We start from the raw sequence: 20,165 nt of genomic DNA, 5'->3' as shown, positions 1-20,165 counted from the left end.
GTTTTTCTTTTTGAAACTAGGGTCAGTGGTGAGAAGGCCGAGAAAATGGATAAAACCATCATTGCATCGGTTGGAACCTTAAGGTGAGATTTTGGTTCTGTGTAAGAGCAAAGATATATCAGTGGATTTCCTTCAAGATGAATCTCAGTTCGTTAATATGAAGGTAGTTCAGGAGAAGAAGAGTGAATGCTTATTGATTGCTCTCTACGCGAAACCTATCGAGAGTCTAAAAGCCTGGCTCTGGAAGCAAGTTCTTCAGATGTGGGAAGTTTAAAGATTGAAAGCAAAATCATTTATCTTGGGTACCTAGGCTCTCAGTTTACATGTCGAGGCAAAAGTCTCCAGGGTTCAATCGTTTGTATTAGAGCTTAGATAGAGCTCCATTTAAGATGGAATGTGATTTTCCCCGGAAGTTGTTGTTCGGAATCTTCCTCCAGTCAAATTCGATTACCACCCTCTTCTTTTTGACCTGCAAAGTTACCTCAGTCGGAACTCCAAAGACCTTCGTTCTTTGAAGCGACATTGTTGACTCATACTCATAAAGAAAGAGTTTGGTGAGTTTGTGAAGAAAAATTTGAACTGAAGGGCGTGTCTGGTGGTATTGTATATAAAGGAGGAAGCTATTTTTGGGGGAGTGATCTTATCTCAATTGAATAAGAAAGACTTTATACGCGACTCTCGCCTCTAACTAAGTAAGAGGAGGTTGAAGCTTATAGTAAGTAGCCTAAGCTTTAAGAGCCTCAAATCATGCTACTTCAGCTATATGTTTAACAAATGTAAGTCGACCCGTCATTTAGTTAAGAACTAAGATACTAAACCGGTAGAGAGAGGGCTTTAGCGATGCTTGAGTGTTAAGGAGAGATAGGTAAAGCAACCTTAACTAGTCAAAAGCAATTATTGAAATTACATAGGTGATGTGAACCACTTTCGTTGTAGCTCTTCCATCTCATGGTAGAGAAAGATGATTCTAACTCTTAAACTACTGAGTGATGGGCATCTCTAATTACCTATGACAAGATGACCAAGGTTGTGCACACCGCTCTGTCAAAGCTTAATTCTAGGTTCAACTCCCAGGCGTCGAGATCTTATTCATTTGTGAATCTTTCTTTTTCAATGTTTTTTCTTTGGTCAACAACCAAGCACAACTCTCTATAGTTATTCACTACTCCGTGCAGGAAAGACTCTCTTTCTGGCTGGAGGGAAGGCTTTTTGGACCAAGGGTACCATGATACTTTATGTTTTGTCGAGGCTCGCTTTGGTCTCTAGTTAGATGGTTGCACGTGCTAAAAATCTGATACATTCTGTTTTGTTTCCCATCCTAGTCTTTCGCGACACTTCAAGTTTACTTATTTTGTTAGGTCTCGACTTCTCCGCTATGATCTTCCCAGTAGTTCATATAGTAGCTATAGACATTTCATTCCTATTCGTTGTTATGATGTTCGATATTCAAATAGAGGAGATTCACGAAGAAGTATTACACTATTTACCTGTGAGTGGTATTATTTGACTGATCCTTTGGTGGGAAATGTTCTTCATTTTAGATAATGAAACCATTCCATTACTACCAACCCAAAGAAATTCTGCCTCTTTGAGATATACGGTTTATGCCAGAAAGGTACAAAGTTGGAATAATTTGGAAACATTGAGCAATTTACTTTATACCTAATATTTCATCTGGTTTTTGGTTTCTAGTCTAATTTTATTTGTTTCCATGATGGGGGGGGGGGACTAATCCCTCTCCTCTAGATAATACCAGGGAAAGACTTTCTAACCAATTCAATTAATAAGCTAAAGAGAAGTTACAAAAGTACGGAAGTGATAGAGACGTCAACCTTCTTTGCCAAGGGGCTAAATTATCTACTTTATCTAATACTGAACTAGATGCCATAAAATCCCTAACTCTGGCTCAAGAAAAGAATGAGTATCCATGATATGAGTTCCCCTAAGTCGTAACATTGAGTTACGAATATACTCCCATCTCTTTCTTTAGGGGTGGTGGAAGGTCGACTAGGAACTTTTGGAGGGAAAGATAATATTAGATAGACTTAGAGTGGTAAGATTATTCTCTGGTTTCAAGATCAAGAGGGTGACGCAAACAAAGAAGGGATATACACTTGGGTACTTAAATTCTAGTATCAGATATGAGATGTCGAAGGTAATGTCACGATACTAATATCTGAATAATACAAACAGGATAAAGATAAACAATAGTAATGCAAGAGACACAAGCAATTGTTAACCCAGTTCGGTGCAACTCACGTATGACAGGGGGCTACCAAGCCAGGAAGGAAATCCACTAAATAGAATCAGTTCAAAGACTCTCAGTAAACTACACAAGTTACAATCTTTTTCACCTAATCCCTCCCCGTATGACTTCTACCTAAGAACTATTAGATATGAGATCCCACTCACCCCCCGCAATCACCATTTTGATATTAAACAAGAATTACTTATGAAAAGAATACACTCTTCAAACACACACACTTGATCTTACTTAGCAGCTACAATCAAGTAGACACACACTCATGCTTAAAAGCTTAGACTGACAAATTACAACTCAAAAATCAAACCAATTCAATCATCCATGGATGAATTGAATGGCTTACAAGTCACACGACCACACAAGACTAAAACCCTTATTCTCTCTCAATATTTCGCTTTGTATTTCTTGTGTATCAAATCAGGTTTTCCATGTCCTTTTTATAGAAGCATTCAACTGGGCTTGGACATCATAAAACCCTAAAACTATTTTCCATTCAAATCTTCTTATGACTGTTGGATAGATCTCCTTGGAAAATAAGTTAAATCATGTCGTGATCATTGATTGATTGCATTTGCAATTAACTCATCAATCAAACATAGATGGCCATTAAAAGCGCAATCACCTAACACATAACATTCAGACTGAATGTTCTGTGTACAGATGTCATGATATCGGGTCTGACATCCTGGAACAATCCTGCATATTTCCATTTTAAATATCCAACAGGTACATTATATCATATGTCGTGACATCGTGTATGACATCCTTAAACAATCCTGCATAATTATATTTTTAAACCACCAGCAGGTACAAGATATCTTATGTTAAGACATCACATGTAACATCTTGTGAACACTCTTTGTTTTACCAAAATTGCTGCCAACACTTAGAACCAACAGGTACGAGACCGACTAAACGGATTGGAAATGCAACTCAGTCAAGAAAGAGATTTGGGTTAGGCGGAAATGCCATATCCAGGGCACAACGCAGAGGATGTTCTAGTATTTTAAGATAGGAACGAGAGTGAAAGAATGCATTAGAGTAAGTTACAGTTGACATTGAAGAAGAACTTGAAGACTATGCGCCAAAGACAAGGGCTCTTTCTCTACTAGTGGACTAATCTTGATATTCCTAAAGTAGTAAGTGAAAGAAGAGGTTAGAACCAGGTCCACCGGCTAGAGGGACATGGACTCTTCAGAAGGCTCAGGCTTAATAACAAAATCTGAACCATTAGCTTTAGGTATAGGGATTCCGGTTCTAACTAAATAATAAGGTAATGGAGTAGATAAACTCAACAAGATTCGAAGATGCTCTAGGTAGAGGTTCGAAGAGACTGAGCCAAGTAAAGATAAATTGTCCGGGCCAAGAAATCAAGTCGGGAAGGCATAGAGTCTCCCCCAAGATGAAAGAAAGGGGATTGGTGGCATCGGTGCCCTTCATTCATTGGATATAACCCTCAAGCTCTAACCCAAAGTTCTTACCTCTACCTTTAACAACGGGACAACAAAGAAAGGACATTTAATCGAATAACATTATACTAATAGACCCAAGCAGAGCTAAAGAGTTGGATAAATAAGATTGGTACAAGTTGTACAAGTATCCCTTTCTAGCTCCAATGCAGATAACGAAAAGAGAACAAGGACTAATAGACCAGTAGACAAATAGGCCAAGTTACATGGCTAAAACGAAAGCGCTCGGCTCGCTCCAAGCATTCCTCTCTATAGTTATCTTGAATACTTCCACCTATCAGCCCGTGACCCTCCTCTCGTATTAAGAATAAGAATTAGAGCTCAATCCCATATTCTAAGTCAAGTGACTTCGCTCAATTCCAGTGATGTTTAGCCGTAATAGATATGTAGCTCGGGGCCTTCTTACAGGTCTTACCGTACCAGTTGCTCTCAATCCTGTAATGCCCTTGTTATAGAAGCCTTTTAATTTCAAGTGTGGTCTAGCCTATTCCCATTGGCTTTCAAGCGTTTTACTTTAGTACCCTAACAATAAGCTAGGACCAAACTAAACTGACCCACACACGCCCCTGTGTCTTAGGCCCTTTCATTAGAAAGAAAGCCTGTAAGGGAAAGGCCCATAAAAGCTCAATTTCAATTGAGTCTAAGTGAATACACTACGCCATATAGTTTAGGATAAGAAAGCGTCTTACCAGCGTTAGGAGGAAAGAGTGATGAAAGAAGAAAGTTGGACATGAAGGTACAGTATCCATAATTGGTGTTATAGAAGTGGCGGTCTTGAATAAGCAAGCAATGTTATTTCTGTTACAGTAAGAGTTGTTTAGTAAATATAAGCTCTAGCCATATCGTATTGATGACGAATAAGATTTTTTGCTATAGCCTTCATGTGTTGATACCAACTAGTATCATATAGTTGAGTGAAAGCTAGATATGCCTTGTGTAGCGGTGTATTCGTTACCATTGGAGATATTGACTAAATCCAAAGTAAATCATACAAAGTCGAGTCGCCACCGCACTTCTATTTATCCAAAGGAAAGGTTAGAAAGCGAACAAAAACCTAAAAGTTTTACAAACAAAACTAGTAAAAGAGACCGAGATCTGGGTAAGGGGGTTGGCTATGCAATGGGAAGGTGTTAGGCACCCAATGCATCCTAGGTACTCCTAGGGAGCCCTTTTCACGCTTGTTGCAAAGGTTATTGTTTATGAAAATTATTTGCGCAAACATGATTGAAGAGATGAGAAAAGAATATACAAGTTTATTTACATTTTATGTTTGGATGGATGAACCCATTGCCTACGTACCCTCTTATAAAAAGATTAGGATCAAAACTCCGTAGTTCGGGTAAAAGATTTCAAAACAAATGAGTGGATTGATTGGTCCAAAAGCCTTAAGGTCTTTTGTTATCAAAGGGAGAAAACTCAACCTGAAAAAACCACAAGTCCACTTCTTATGGAAAATTTGATTAAGAAGTGATCATTGAAACCACAAAAGAAGCACATTTGAATGGGTTGCATTAACCAATTAGAAGTATGTACAAAATGGTCAAAGTTGCTTTCTTGAGATCATAGAGATGATCCAAGTAAGTTCCTTTGGAATAAGCAAGCACAAAGCAAAAGCATATAATACAAGTCTCAAAAGAGATCCACAAATGAAAGGAAACAAGCTGCCAATATATGGACTTACACCGAACTCCTGAAAGCAAAACGGAAACAGAATGCCAATAGATGGACTTAGATCCGACTCCTGACAATAAAACGGAAACAGAATGCCAATATATGGACTTAGATCCGACTCCAAACAGTAAAACGGAAACAGGATGCCAACATATGGACTTAGATCCGACTCCAAACATCAAACAAATGACAAAAGCAAACATGCAAAATCAAACAATGCAAACAATCATCACACACTATATACAAACAAGAGGCTTCAAACCAAGTGGTGGGCTTTAGTCAAGAGGGGTCATATCAACCTCGACAAACAAGCCAAACTGTACAAAAGTAGTTTGTAGCTCTTAACCACAAACATTGAGAGTTAGGGTGAAGCTGATCAAATAAGAAATGAGGATGATAAAGAAAGCATGGGGATCCAGAAAGTGGGATCCTATTCCACTTGACAGACACTGGACAAAGATCTTGGGTACTTGTTCAAGAGCATCAGCACGTAGTGCGAGCATAACGAACGACTCACTTAATAACGGGGGATTGATTGCTAATCCCTTCTATCCATCAATTTCCTCTTCACTTAGGAGGACTTATCAAGTAGCACATGCCTCAACTTGGAGGTCTTTCTCACAAATGTAAACAATCACAAACAGAGCCTCTTAAGGAGGACTTGCCAGCAAAATGCCTGCCAAAAAGGTGACAGGACTTCCAGACTACATGGAGTAAGAGAATAGCTACCTAAGTGGTGTACAAAAGCTAAATAGTTAATATCTTAATCAGAAAACAAACAGACAAACAATGAATCCAACTGTTACACAATTCAATGAGCAATGGTCATGCAATCAAATGAAGCAATGAGCTCAACACATCAACTTAAATTCTTACAAAACACAAAGAAGTTAGAACACAATCCAATTTGCATCTCAAAAGGTGAGCAGCTCAACCATTAATGCTAAGTGTCCAAACCTGAAACACAAGTCAAGGTTAGTTCATGTACAAAACACTAGTACAAAGACTAGGTCCAAAACCAAACCAAATGATCAACACAGAACTCACTCTTTCACATATTGCAAATTCAAACAATTAATAAGATGTCCTCAAAAGGACCAACATCAATGCACAAGGCAAATAGCTCAAATGATCCATGTAAAGCAAAGGCAAACAAATGAGCACAAAATGGACATCCAAATTAGAAAATCCAAATCCAAACAGAAAAGCAAGCAATGGCTATGAACTTTTTTATGCAAGCTACTCATGTTATGAACATACAATGTGCAAAATATCAAATCCAGAAGAGTTCAAATGATAGGTGAAAAAAAATGCACAAATGCAAGGTCAAAAATGTGACACAAATTGTCACATACATCTTTATGTGTCAAAAGCAATGAATACAAATGAGAAAAAATTCAAGCCAGTGCTCAAAAATTCATATCATGAGTGAAGATCAAACATGCAAAAATTCAGATCAATTGGATCAATGGATAGCATTTCACAAAGCAATGAAAGCAACATATCAATTTAGCACAAGGTTCAATCAAAAATTCCAAAATAAAACTCCAGAAACAACCAAATCATGAAAACAATCCTATAAAAAACTAGACATCAAAACAAGATTGTGAGAAAAAATTGGACTCAATTTGGACTATTTTCCTATTTTTTATGATTTTTTAAAGATAAGCAAAATAATATGAACTATTAAAAGAAATGGAGGGAAGATAATATTCAAATTAAATCCAGAATAAATGAGAACCATATGATCTAGCGCGCAATGATGATCAAACGGACCAGATTCAAATAACAAAATGCACAGTTTCATTTATACAATCAGCATGCACACTAAGCATTCAACATACACACATGGCAAGTAAAAGCATCATGGTCCAATCATTCACACACATAAGCGTACACACAACACATACATCAGCAGCCACATGTACCAAATGAAACGACGCGTTTCATTTACACAATCATCATACACATCATCAGGTCAACATACACACAAGGCATGGTCAAAGCAAGCATGGCCAACGAAACAAACACTCAAGCGCATACGTGGATGCCACAGAGGCAAAACCCTAAGTAATGAACCAGACGCCGGAGCTAAGCTCTGGTCGTCTTCTCCGGTGGAATTTCGGTGGAGCTTCAACAACATTTTTCCAGAAATCATCAAATTATACACCGTTCGAACCGTATTTCAACCAGGAGTCCAAATATCATGTTCATTTCAACTAAATCATCATGTATCGCACGGATCGAGCACAAACATTTTTGACATCAAAACTTTAATTCAACCATACATGCTCATTTCTAAGCCAAATCAAGATCTAATCATATCAGCATGCTCAGCACAAAGAGATCTACACATTTATTGGAAGAAACTAGCAAAAGGAGAGGATCGATTTTTCACCTACTTGAAATGCAGTTTGTTGAATTCGCGTGATCAAGCTCTCCAAAGTTCCAGATCCACTCCAATATCTTTGACTTGAAGCTTTGAACAAGAAGCAACACTTGAAACAATTTGAATCTTCCTCAATTTCAGAAATCCATTGCCATGGTGAAGCACTCGATCTGCTTGAAAACCAGCTCACATGTCCAAGTTTCGAATAGAGAGAAAATGGAGGGAAACTTGAATTTTTGATCTGAATTTTCTGTTATCTTTTCTGCAATTACAATTAGGGTTTGCTATTTATATGATTCATTAATCACACTGAAATCAAAATTAGGCATGTGCTAATCATGATTAGGGAAAAATAAGGCAATATGCAAAAAATGCAAATGTGAAGCTCATGCACATGCTACACGTGAACAGTGCCCATGCATGCTTTGATTCCACTTAAAATCATCCAATAATCAAGATGGAATTGGTATTTTACTTGTAACTTGAGCTAATTTTGAATTATGCAATTTCCCTCCAAAATGGACACTTGAGGAATGATGACCATACATACTTTTTCCATGCATGGAAAGGCTTGTTTTGAGAAGTATTGGTCATGAGGAGTATTTTGCAAAAAGAATGGACCAATTTGGAGTTTTGTATCAAAAGTTATGTCACTTTGAACTTCCATGCACACCTTGTGATCATTTGGCCATAACGTCTCAACCAATCATCATATGATCATGAAATAGGACTCTTTGGAAATGGGAGACAAAGATCTACAACTTTCATGTTCACCAAAAATCCATTTGAAGCTTATTTGATATTGATAAGTCAAGTTGAATGTGGACCAGAAACTTGCTATTTTTGGAAACTTGAAATTACAGGTCACTTTCTATTTTTGGAAACATTTGCCATGACTTCAAAATCTTCAAGATAGATGTTTGAAATGACAAATGGACTTTGTTTGAACATGAATGAGGTGTTTAAATTCATCTCCCCATCCTCAAAGTCCTCATTTGACTGCACAGTGGACCATTTGGTCTTCAGATGACCATGAAATGCTTGACTGAATTTGAGCCTCAAACCCCTGATGAAACGGCTCCAAAATGGAACCTTAGCTCATGTAAGCTCTTTGGAATGATCATGTGGTCCTCATCTTAAGGAAAATATCTCAGCTCTTTCACAAAGGATGCTCTTGAAGTGCTTGACCTGTGCTTGCTTGAGCTACAAAACAAAAATGTTAATGACATATTTTTATGCTTTTGGTTAGTGAACAAAATGATAAAAGCAATGATATACATTACAAGCATGCTTGGTGATCTCAAACCACTCACAAGGAGGTCCCACCCAAAGGGAAAGGAAGCCAAGACATCCAATGATCCATGAGGTTATGCAATGCAATGCTATGATGCCATGAGGGATCTTAGGACAAAATTGGGGTCTTATAAATGCCCCTATTTAAGGTCATTCTAGCCGGAGAAGTGAAGGTTAAAATCTTCGTCTCGACGAGATAGAATGGGCTTAAATAATAACAAAGTCTGTGGGGATATGTGTCCACAAAGAAGAAAAGACATCGGGAAAAAAGATAATCCATGGGAGTAATACACTCACTAGGGAACAGAGACTCTAACGGGGACTCTCATGTGGATAAGAAAAGAAATGTGTGAGCAGGTCACGACTCAGAACTAGAGGAGTAAAAGACTGACACTGCGTGAACAGGTCACGACTCAAAACTGGGGAAAAGAGTTTCCAAAGGGAAAAACTCCAATGGAAAGACTCAAGCTGACTCAAAAATGCATGTATTGGGGAAAACACCCACACAGCAAAACTATCCACGAAAGGATACCTCAGATAAAAATCCGGACTCAGGCTGGGGAAAGATATGAACAAAACCTCCCTGCCAGGGAAAATGCAAGTATTGGGGAAAACGCCAACACAGCAAAAGGATAATCACAACAGAAACTCCACTGGGGAAATCTTAAAAGACTCTCCAAGGGAAGCAAAGGGATGAGGTGTTACCAGTTACTGGGTAACAAGCTCGGGAAGAATGAATATCTAAGACCGGTATGAGGGTGAGAGATATCAATCAACCAAATCATCTGAGGAAGACCTAAAAAAAGGTATATCTCAACTCAGGAAAATCTGACTCCATAGGGGACCAAGGTCATAATAGGGAGCAGAAGGGAAGGAACACCAGGGATACCGGTTACTGGGTATATAATAGGTGACCGACCAAAGCGTGAATTGGGCTTTATTCCCAAGACACTCATCATCCTGAAGAGAGCAGAAACGCAATCTTGTTTATAGGATGGACATTCGATTCCGCAACGGGAATACGAATCTTACTCGATTGGGGAAGGACAGAAGGCTTCAACTGAAGAGTGCATGAGATATATTATCTATTACCGTCAGAACATATATAATATACTCGAAAGGAAGGAACACCAGGGATACCGGTTACTGGGCATATAATAGGTGACCGACCAAGACGTGAATTAGGGAATAATCCCAAAACACTCATCATCCTGAAGAGAGCAGAAAGGCAAACTTGTTTATAGGATGGACATTCGATTCCGCAAAGGGAAATACGAATCTTATTCGACTGAGGAAGGATAGAAGGCTTCAACCAAAGAGCGCATGAGATATATTATCTATTACCGTCAAAACATAGATAATATACTCGAAAGGAAGGAACACCAGGGATACCGGTTACTGGGTATATAATAGGTGACCGACCAGGGCGGAGAAACAATCATTATCAACAAAGGATAAATCAGAGCTGACTCACAGGGGATACATTGACAAAGGCAATGATCCAGGAGACATATCACCGGTTACTGGGAGATATGCTCAAAAAAGCAGGGGAGTAACAAACATCACCGGAAAACGGTAAATGAAAGAGGACCCACTGGGGATAAAATTGCTTACTCAGAGCAATTATCCGAAAGAGGGAGGGAATATCAATACCGAATATTGGATAATGATAACCGCCAAAGAGATTATATCTACCGGATACTGGGTAGAAAACCACAGAAAAGTAACCGTCATCAACTAGGATGAACAACAAGGGTTAACTCTGCAAATGGGGGAAAGAACTTACTCAACTGGGGAAGAACAAAAAGTTTCAATCAGAGAGTGCATGAGATATACTATCTATTACCGTCAGAACGTAGATAGTATACTCGCATGGAAGATTATCCACAACCGGTTACTGGGTTAATAAAGCATAAATCGACCGAAAAAAGAAAAGGCATCGAGATACCAAAACTAGGTATATAATGATGACCAATTCAGGAGAGAAACAATTGTTACCGACAACAACAGGGTAAACGAAAGATGACTCGCCGGGGATAAATTGCGAGCGCAAGGCAATTACCCAGGAAAAAGAGGGAATATCAACATCGACTACTGGATGAAGATAACCATCAAGGAGGGGATTACACCTACCGGTTACTGGGTAGGAAACCACAGAAGAGAAACCGTCATCAACTAGGATGAACAACAAAGGGTTAACTCTGCGAAGGGAGGAACAAAGTTCGCAACTACCGACACTGGGTAGAAAACCATAAACTCAGCCGGGGATAAGATAAATGATTGCCGATTACTGAGTAATTATTCATTTATACCACAGGGAAGCACAAACTCCGATGGGGAGGGAAAAACTAGGCTTTACAACTACCGGATATTGGATAGAAGACCACAAAATCCGCCATCAACCAGGATGAACCACAATGGTCACCTCTGCTAGGGGATTAAAGTAGGATTTATAACTACCGAATACTGGGTAGAAAACCACAAACTCCACTGAGGATAAGGTGAATAATCATTGGCGACCTTACAGGGGATAGGGCGAATGATTGCCGATTAATGAGCAATTACTCATTTACCACAGGTAAACACCAAAGACAGTCACAAGAAGCCAATTTAGGGTCAAACCAAAAAGGCAAACTGAATCAAGACTCATCCTAATGAGGATATAACTCAATAGGGGAAACCATCCCAACATACTTGTTGGGAGGAAACGGAAACAACCGTCGTCCACGAGGATATAACTTAGTGGGGAAATGGTAGGAAAGATAGACACTTTCTGCTTGAAAACCAGCTCACATGTCTAAGTTTCGAATAGAGAGAAAATGGAGGGAAACTTGAATTTTTGATCTGAATTTTCTGTTATCTTTTCTGCAATTACAATTAGGGTTTGCTATTTATATGATTCATTAATCACACTGAAATCAAAATTAGGCATTTGCTAATCATGATTAGGGAAAAATAAGGCAATATGCAAAAAATGCAAATGTGAAGCTCATGCACATGCTACACGTGAACAGTGCCCATGCATGCTTGGATTCCACTTAAAATCATCCAATAATCAAGATGGAATTGGTATTTTACTTGTAACTTGAGCTAATTTTGAATTATGCAATTTCCCTCCAAAATGGACACTTGAGGAATGATGACCATACATACTTTTTCCATGCATGGAAAGGCTTGTTTTGAGAAGTATTGGTCATGAGGAGTATTTTGCAAAAAGAATGGACCAATTTGGAGTTTTGTATCAAAAGTTATGTCACTTTGAACTTCCATGCACACCTTGTGATCATTTGGCCATAACTTCTCAACCAATCATCATATGATCATGAAATAGGACTCTTTGGAAATGGGAGACAAAGATCTACAACTTTCATGTTCACCAAAAATCCATTTGAAGCTTATTTGATATTGATAAGTCAAGTTGAATGTTGACCAGAAACTTGCTATTTTTGGAAACTTGAAATTACAGTTCACTTTCTATTTTTGGAAACATTTGCCATGACTTCAAAATCTTCAAGATAGATGTTTGAAATGACAAATGGACTTTGTTTGAACATGAATGAGGTGTTTAAATTCATCTCCCCATCCTCAAAGTCCTCAGTTGACTGCACAGTGGACCATTTGGTCTTCAGATGACCATGAAATGCTTGACTGAATTTGAGCCTCAAACCCTTGATGAAACGGCTCCAAAATGGAACCTTAGCTCATGTAAGCTCTTTGGAATGATCATGTGGTCCTCATCTTAAGGAAAATATCTCAGCTCTTTCACAAAGGATGCTCTTGAAGTGCTTGACCTGTGCTTGAAGTGCTTCACCGGAGAATATCCAATCTGCTGGAGATCCAAGATGCCAGGAAGCAAAGACCTTGCCGGGGCATCAAAGATACTAGGAAATCACAAGATCTCTGGGGGATGAATCATCAGTCTCAGCTGAGGAACAAAGCTCATTGCACAGGCAGAAACTGCCATAAAAGCAACTCCACGGGGGAATCAGAGATATCAACAAAGATCAAAAATCACTGCAGGGGAATGAACAACAATCATTCCGACTGTGAATCGGATCACGGTGCAAACAAGTTCTGCTGGAGAAACCACTCCACCGGTGAACTCTAAAAAGGAGTGAGGGATCTTTGTGGGGATACAACCACCAACCAGAAGCTCTCAACGGTCAAACAAACCAATATCTCTCACCTGCTAAGGAGGAAGGAGGCTAAAACACCTTTGCGATACACTCTGCTCGGGAGGAAAAACACAAACGGCTCCGGAGGAAACATCGGTCACAGCCGGAGAAAAGAGTTCATTGTGCAGGCGGAAACTGCCACAACAGCCACTCCATTGGGAAATCCATCTGAGGGAGATAAAGGAATCTGGTGATCCCACACCAAGGACCAAACTCACCAAGGAAATCACACATGCTAAGGATAAAAGATCGCACAAGTAGAATCTGCCACACAAACAACTCTATTGGGGATTAGATATGCCAGGAAACAACAATATCTCCGCAGGGGATAACATCATCATAGATAAGATCCAACACACCAACAACTCCGCTGGGGATCTATCTGAGGAAGATAACATCATCAAGGATAAGATCCAACACACCAACGGCTCTGCTGGGGATGAACCATCACAAATAACAATCCATCACACCAATAACTATGCTGGGGATCTATCACTACAGATAAGATCCTCCATACCAGCAACTCTACTGGGGATGAACTATCCGAGGAAGTGAAGGAATATTGGGGATCAACCACCAAATACCGAACCTTCCAAAGAAAACACTTCTGCTGAGGAGGGAAGACCACTGCTCTGCTTAAGGGAGGAGGTGAAAAACCTCAACAAACACTCTGATGGGGATAAACCCCACAACACAAAATTCTGGAAAAAGAGGATACAGTCATGCCAGGAATATGAACAAATGTCTTACCCTGATGGAAATCATGCCACCCTTGGGAGAGCACTGAGAATTCCTTAGTATCCTTTCATCATTGTGAATGTTCACCTTGTTTAAAAACAATTTGTGAAAAGTTTGTTTATTTAAGACAATGACTTTTTATCAATTAAAACATGCAAAACATTTGTTGAGTAGAAACAAATAAGAGTGCAAAAAATTGGATAAAAGCTCAAATTTATTTGATGGAATGGTAGCCTGCAAATGGCAAGACTCCATAGATCTTTACAAATTTGAAATTGGTGATATATATTGGAAAAGGGCTACATTGAACATAATGACCATTTCTCCACCAATTCCGAGTTCGATGTATTCAAAGCTTTAGTTGACGACGAATGAACAAGAATCTCTGACGGATGACAGTTGTAGAACATAGTCTTGTCAAGATGCAGTTACTTGCCAAAATCCTAATTTTTGCCTAGATTGCCCCAGGATGAGGTACTCAATCTAGCGGGATGCAAATATCATTTTTTTTTCATGTCTCTAACTTTTGCCTGGATTGCCCTTTCGGGTTTTCAATCCACCGAGACGCTCATTTTTGCCTAAGCCGCCCTTTCGGGTTTTCAACTTAGCGAGCTATTCTGTTTTTATTTTTTAGGCGAAGTATTTCTTGACTGCATCTGAATTCACAGGACGAGTGAAATCCTCCCCATCCATAGTTGTAAGTATCAAAGCACCGCCTGAAAAGGCTCTCTTGACAACATATGGACCTTCATAGTTTGGAGTCCACTTGCCCCTGGAATCGGGCACGAAAGACAAGACTTTCTTGAGCACAACGTCACCTTCTCGAAACACACGAGGCTTGACCTTCTTATCAAAAGCTTTCTTCATTCTCTGCTGATATAACTGACCATGACACATGGCAGTCAATCTCTTCTCTTTAATCAAATTCAGTTGGTCATGACGACTCTGAATCCATTCAGCATCAGTCAACTTGGCCTCCATAGGGACTCTCATTGATGGGATCTCCACCTCTACTGGGAGTACGGCCTCCATGCCATAAACAAGAGAAAAAGGAGTTGCCCCTGTCGAAGTGCGGACAGATGTACGATATCCATGCAAAGCAAATGGCAACATCTCATGCCAATCTTTGTACGTAACTACCATCTTCTGGATAATCTTCTTGATATTCTTATTAGCAGCTTCAACAGCCCCATTCATCTTGGGTCTGTAAGGAGAAGAATTATGGTGTGTGATCTTGAATTCACTGCACAACTCTTCTATCATCTTATTGTTTAGATTAGATCCATTATCAGTATTGATCTTATCTGGCACACCATCACGGCATATGAGTTGATTCTTGATGAACTTCACAACCATCTGCCTGGTCACATTTGCATATGATGCAACTTCAACCCATTTGGTGAAGTAATCCATTGCTAAGAGAATACACCTGTGTCCATTGGACGCTTTCGGCTCAATCATGCCAATCATGTCAATTCCCCACATGGAGAAAGGCCATGGTGATGAAATCACATTCAGAAGTCTCAGAGGAATATGAATCTTATCCGCATAAATCTGACACTTATGGAATTTCTACACATATTTGCAGTAGTCAAACTCCATTGTCAACCAATAGTAGCCTGCTCTCAACATCTTTCTAGCCATGGCATGTCCATTGGAATGAGTACCAAATGAACCCTCATGGACCTCAGTCATCAACAGGTCTGCTTCGTGTCTATCCACGCATCTGAGCAAAACCATGTCAAAATTTCTCTTGTAAAGCACTTCGCCATTGAGGTAGAAACTGCCTGACAATCTCCTCAAAGTCTTCCTATCTTTCACAGATGCCCCAAGCGGGTAAACCTGGTTCTGGAGGAAACACTTGATGTCATAATACAAAGGCTTATCATCTTGCACCTCTTCAACTGCAAATACATGAGCTCGTCTATCCAAGCGCATCACAGTGATATTGGGAACTTCATTCCAATATTTGACCACGATCAAGGAAGCAAGCGTAGCAAGAGCATCTGCCATCCGATTATCATTTCGAGGAATATGATGAAAGTCAACTTCAGTAAAGAATGTTGAAATCCTCCTTGCATAATCTCTATATGGAATGAGACCAGGCTGATTCGTCTCCCATTCACCCTTGATCTGATTGACAACGAGGGCCGAATCACCATAAACATCAAGATGCTTGATCCTTAGATCAATGCATTCTTCCAATCCCATAATACAAGCTTCATACTCAGCCATATTATTCGTGCATTTGAAAGTTAGCCTTGCTGTAAAAGGAATATGTGTGCCCTGAGGAGTAATGATTACTGCCCCAATACCATTTCCGTACTGATTTACAGCGCCATCAAATACCATACTCCATCTGGAACCAGGCTTTGGCCCTTCATCGAGTGTAGGCTCATCACAATCTTTCATTTTCAAATACAGAATCTCCTCATCTGGGAAGTCATACTGAACTGACTGATGATCTTCAATCGGCTGGTATGCCAAGTGGTCAGCCAAGACACTACCTTTAATAGCCTTCTAAGCTCGATACTCAATATCATACTCAGATAACAACCTCTGCCAACGGGCAATCCTCCCGGTTAAAGAAGGCTTCTCAAAGATGTACTTGATTGGATCCATTTTGGATATCAACCAAGTTGTATGATTTATCATATACTGGCGTAAACGCTTAGTGGACCAAGCCAAAGCACAGCATGTCTTCTCAAGCATTGAGTATCGAGACTCACAATCAGTGAACTTCTTACTCAGGTAGTAAATAGCATACTCTTTCTTCCCTGATTCGTCTTGCTAACCAAGGACACAACCCATCGAGTCTTCAAGAACAGTCAGATACATGATCAAAGGTCTTCCTTCTACAGGCGCAGACAAGATCGGAGGTTCAGACAGATACTCTTTGATACTATCGAACGCTTTCTGGAAATCCTCGGTCCAATCATGAGACTGATCTTTCCGAAGGAGCTTGAATATCGGCGCACATGTGGCAGTCATGTGGGATATGAATCTGGAAATATAATTCAAGCGGCCAAGAAAACCTCGGACTTGCTTCTCAGTTTTGGGGGCAGGCATCTCTTGTATTGCTTTGACCTTTGCAGGATCAACCTCAATACCTCTTTCGCTGACAACAAAGCCCAATAACTTGCCATAACGGACTCCAAATGTACACTTGTTGGGATTCAGACGAAGCCTAAACTTCCTCAAACGCTGAAAAAGCTTCACCAAGTGCTCTACATGTTCAACTTTCGTTCTTGACTTAGCAATCATATCATCAACATAGACCTCTATCTCCTTGTGCATCATATCATGAAACAAGGTGGTCATAGCTCGTTGATACGTGGCTCTGGCGTTCTTCAAACCGAAGGGCATCACTTGATAACATAATGTTCCCCAAGGTGTGATGAATTATTTCTTCTCCATATCCTCGGGTTCCATCTTAATCTGATTATATCCGGAAAATCCGTCCATAAATGAGAAGACTTTGAATTTAGATGTATTGTCTACCAACATATCAATATGTGGTAGAGGGAAATCATCTTTCGGACTAGCTTTATTCAATTCTCTATAATCCACACACATACGGACTTCATTGCATATTGCATTACATCCTAGCAACTAGAAATGGCAGCAAGATGATTCACCAGTGCAAGAGACTAAGCATTTCCTTGATATGGAGGCCATATGAGTATTCTAAAGAGCTTACATGAATCAAGGTTCATTTTGAATTAACTTGACCAAGTGTTAGAGGCTCAAGGTCATCAGTACATGTCCAAGTCATCAAAGGTCCATTAAAGTCAACTAAAAGTCAACTGAGGGCTAGGAGTTGGAGAAATGGTTTGAGACACTTCATTCATGTCCAAAAGAGTTTTATTCATCATGTAAAACACTTATCTTGAAGGATTTGAAGCCAAATCAAAAGTTTCCAAAAATGGAAAGTGACCTGTAATTTCAAGTTTCCAAAAATGGCAAGTTTTTGGACCACTTTCAACTTGACTTTCCAACATCAAAGAAGCTTCAAATGAAATTTTGTCCAACATGAAAGTTGAATATCTTTCTCTCCCATTTCCAAAAACTCAAAGATCATGAGCATCTGATGGATGGTTAAGGAGTTATGATCCATTGACTGCAAAGTATGCATGAAACTTCAACAAGCCATATCTTTTGAACCAAAACTCCAATTTGAGTACCTCTTTTTGCATTATGCTCCTCATGACATATATTTTCCAAATCATTCATTACATGGCATGAAATTTATTCACATAATCACTTGGCCATACATGTGATTTTTGGAAGGAAAACCATGAATTTAAAATTGGTACATCATATGAGTTTTTTAACCATTCCAATATGTGCATGGGATGATTTTAAGAGTATTCGAATGGTGCATGTGCACTGTTCACGTGGGATTGCCATGCATAAGGTGAAATTGCAATTTGGTGCATACACCTTATATCTTGCTAATTTCCATTAACCTTGGCCTAATTATAATTTCAGAGTAATTAGGAGATGATATACAAGCTTAATTGTAACTGTCTTGGTCATTACACAAAGTTTCAGATCTAGAATCCTCTTTCACTCTCAATTTTCACTCTCTTGATTTTTCAAAATTTTGCACACAACACCCTAATTTTCTTGCATAATCATGAACATGGAGTGTTATTGAGCATGATTCAACGTGTGTTTGGTGGAATTCATCTCAAATTCGTGCATACCACAAGCTTGAGTGCATTAATGGAAGCTTCAAATTGAGCTTGGTTCAGGGTTCTTCACGTGCCATTTCTTGCATCCAACTTAAGTGGAGCTCAAAGGAAGTGAATCTGGACATTGCTAGGCCTTGAACACACTGTTTTCAACACACTGCTCTTCAAGAGGTTAGAAATCGAACCTCATGATTCTTGATTTTATTGCCATAGTATTGTAGATCTTGACTCACTGATTACACTGGTATAAAATTCTTGAAAAACGGATAAGAATTGCATGAGTTATGAGAAATTAAAGTTTGGTGGTTAAATTTTCTTTTCTTCGATTTGCCCTTGTTAGTGAGGATTAGTATGAATGGAGGTTGGATTCATGTTGTGCTGGAGGAGACGAATCCATTGGTATAACTTTTACACGTTTCTGCAAAAATTTCTTGAGTGGCGTCGTTTTGGCCATGAACCTCCTTCGATTCCCAGCGAAGGCTTTTTCCAGTTTCTTTTTTTGTTTTCTCTCATTAACCAAAACGCAGGTGTTTTGACGCCTACAGGGTTCGATTCCCACCAGAAGCGTTTTATCCATTTTTATTTCCAACTTTATTTCCAATTATGTCACATTTTATTTCATTATTTTATGCAATTTCAAAAAATCATAACTAATTGAAAACAAGTCCAATTTGAATGCAATTGTTTGCTACATGATCCTTGTGATGTCTAGTATTTTTTAATGTGATTTTCCTGATTTTTGCACTTCTGGATTGTTGATTGAGCTTGAGTATTTGAGTATGATGCAAAATGTGACCTGGTGTGCTGTTTGATTTGTGAAATGCTCATACTTTCTCCAATTGCCATGAAATTTTGTATGCTGAATCCTAACACATAACATGACTTTTGAGGCTTGGTTGTGCGTTTTTAGCATTTGTCATTTCTGTTTTAGACACATGAACTTAGGGTGTGACAATCTGTGTCACACAATTTGATGTTGATCTTATTCATTTTCATTCCTAGGCCAATTGATGTCCTCTGTTTCCAATCTTTTGCATGATGATTGTGTTTAATATGTTAAGCTTGCACAAAAAGTTTCGTGATTATTGGATGTGTTTCTGATTTAAAGTGCATTTTCTCTTCTTGATGCTCAAGTGTGACCACCATTGTGTGTCTTTGCCTTCTCTTGCTCACTACATGACTTTGCTTGATGCTTTTGACTTGGTCATTTTTAGGACATGTTCTCACTTGTTTAAATGAGCTTTTTGTTGAATATTGGTTGTTGTTTTGATTTTTTGCTTCACCTTTGACCCTAGGCTTTGCCTTAGGGGTTTGAACTCACAGTTTGAGTTTTGTATTTCAGGATCAAGCATTCATCTACATGGTTGATGTTGCCTCATCATTTGAGCTTTGCTATTTTCTTTGATTACTAACCTTTGGTTATTTTGTAGGTCCTTTGGTAGTGAATCACTTGAGTGTTTGCCTTCTATG

General features: G+C 39.1%; 1 pseudogene; it reads left to right on the top strand.

Moving 5' to 3' along the window:
* Nucleotides 1-1,099: 1,099 nt before the first annotated feature.
* LOC127094500 (NADH-ubiquinone oxidoreductase chain 6-like) lies at nt 1,100-7,477 on the top strand (annotated as a pseudogene).
* The last annotated feature ends 12,688 nt before the right edge of the window (nt 7,478-20,165 follow it).

This window comes from Lathyrus oleraceus, chromosome 6 (genome assembly GCF_024323335.1).
Source record: "Lathyrus oleraceus cultivar Zhongwan6 chromosome 6, CAAS_Psat_ZW6_1.0, whole genome shotgun sequence".
In the NCBI taxonomy this organism is placed as follows: Eukaryota; Viridiplantae; Streptophyta; class Magnoliopsida; order Fabales; family Fabaceae; genus Lathyrus; species Lathyrus oleraceus.
The sequence above is the reverse complement of the archived record's forward strand: the minus strand, read 5'-3'. Positions and strand labels throughout refer to the sequence as shown.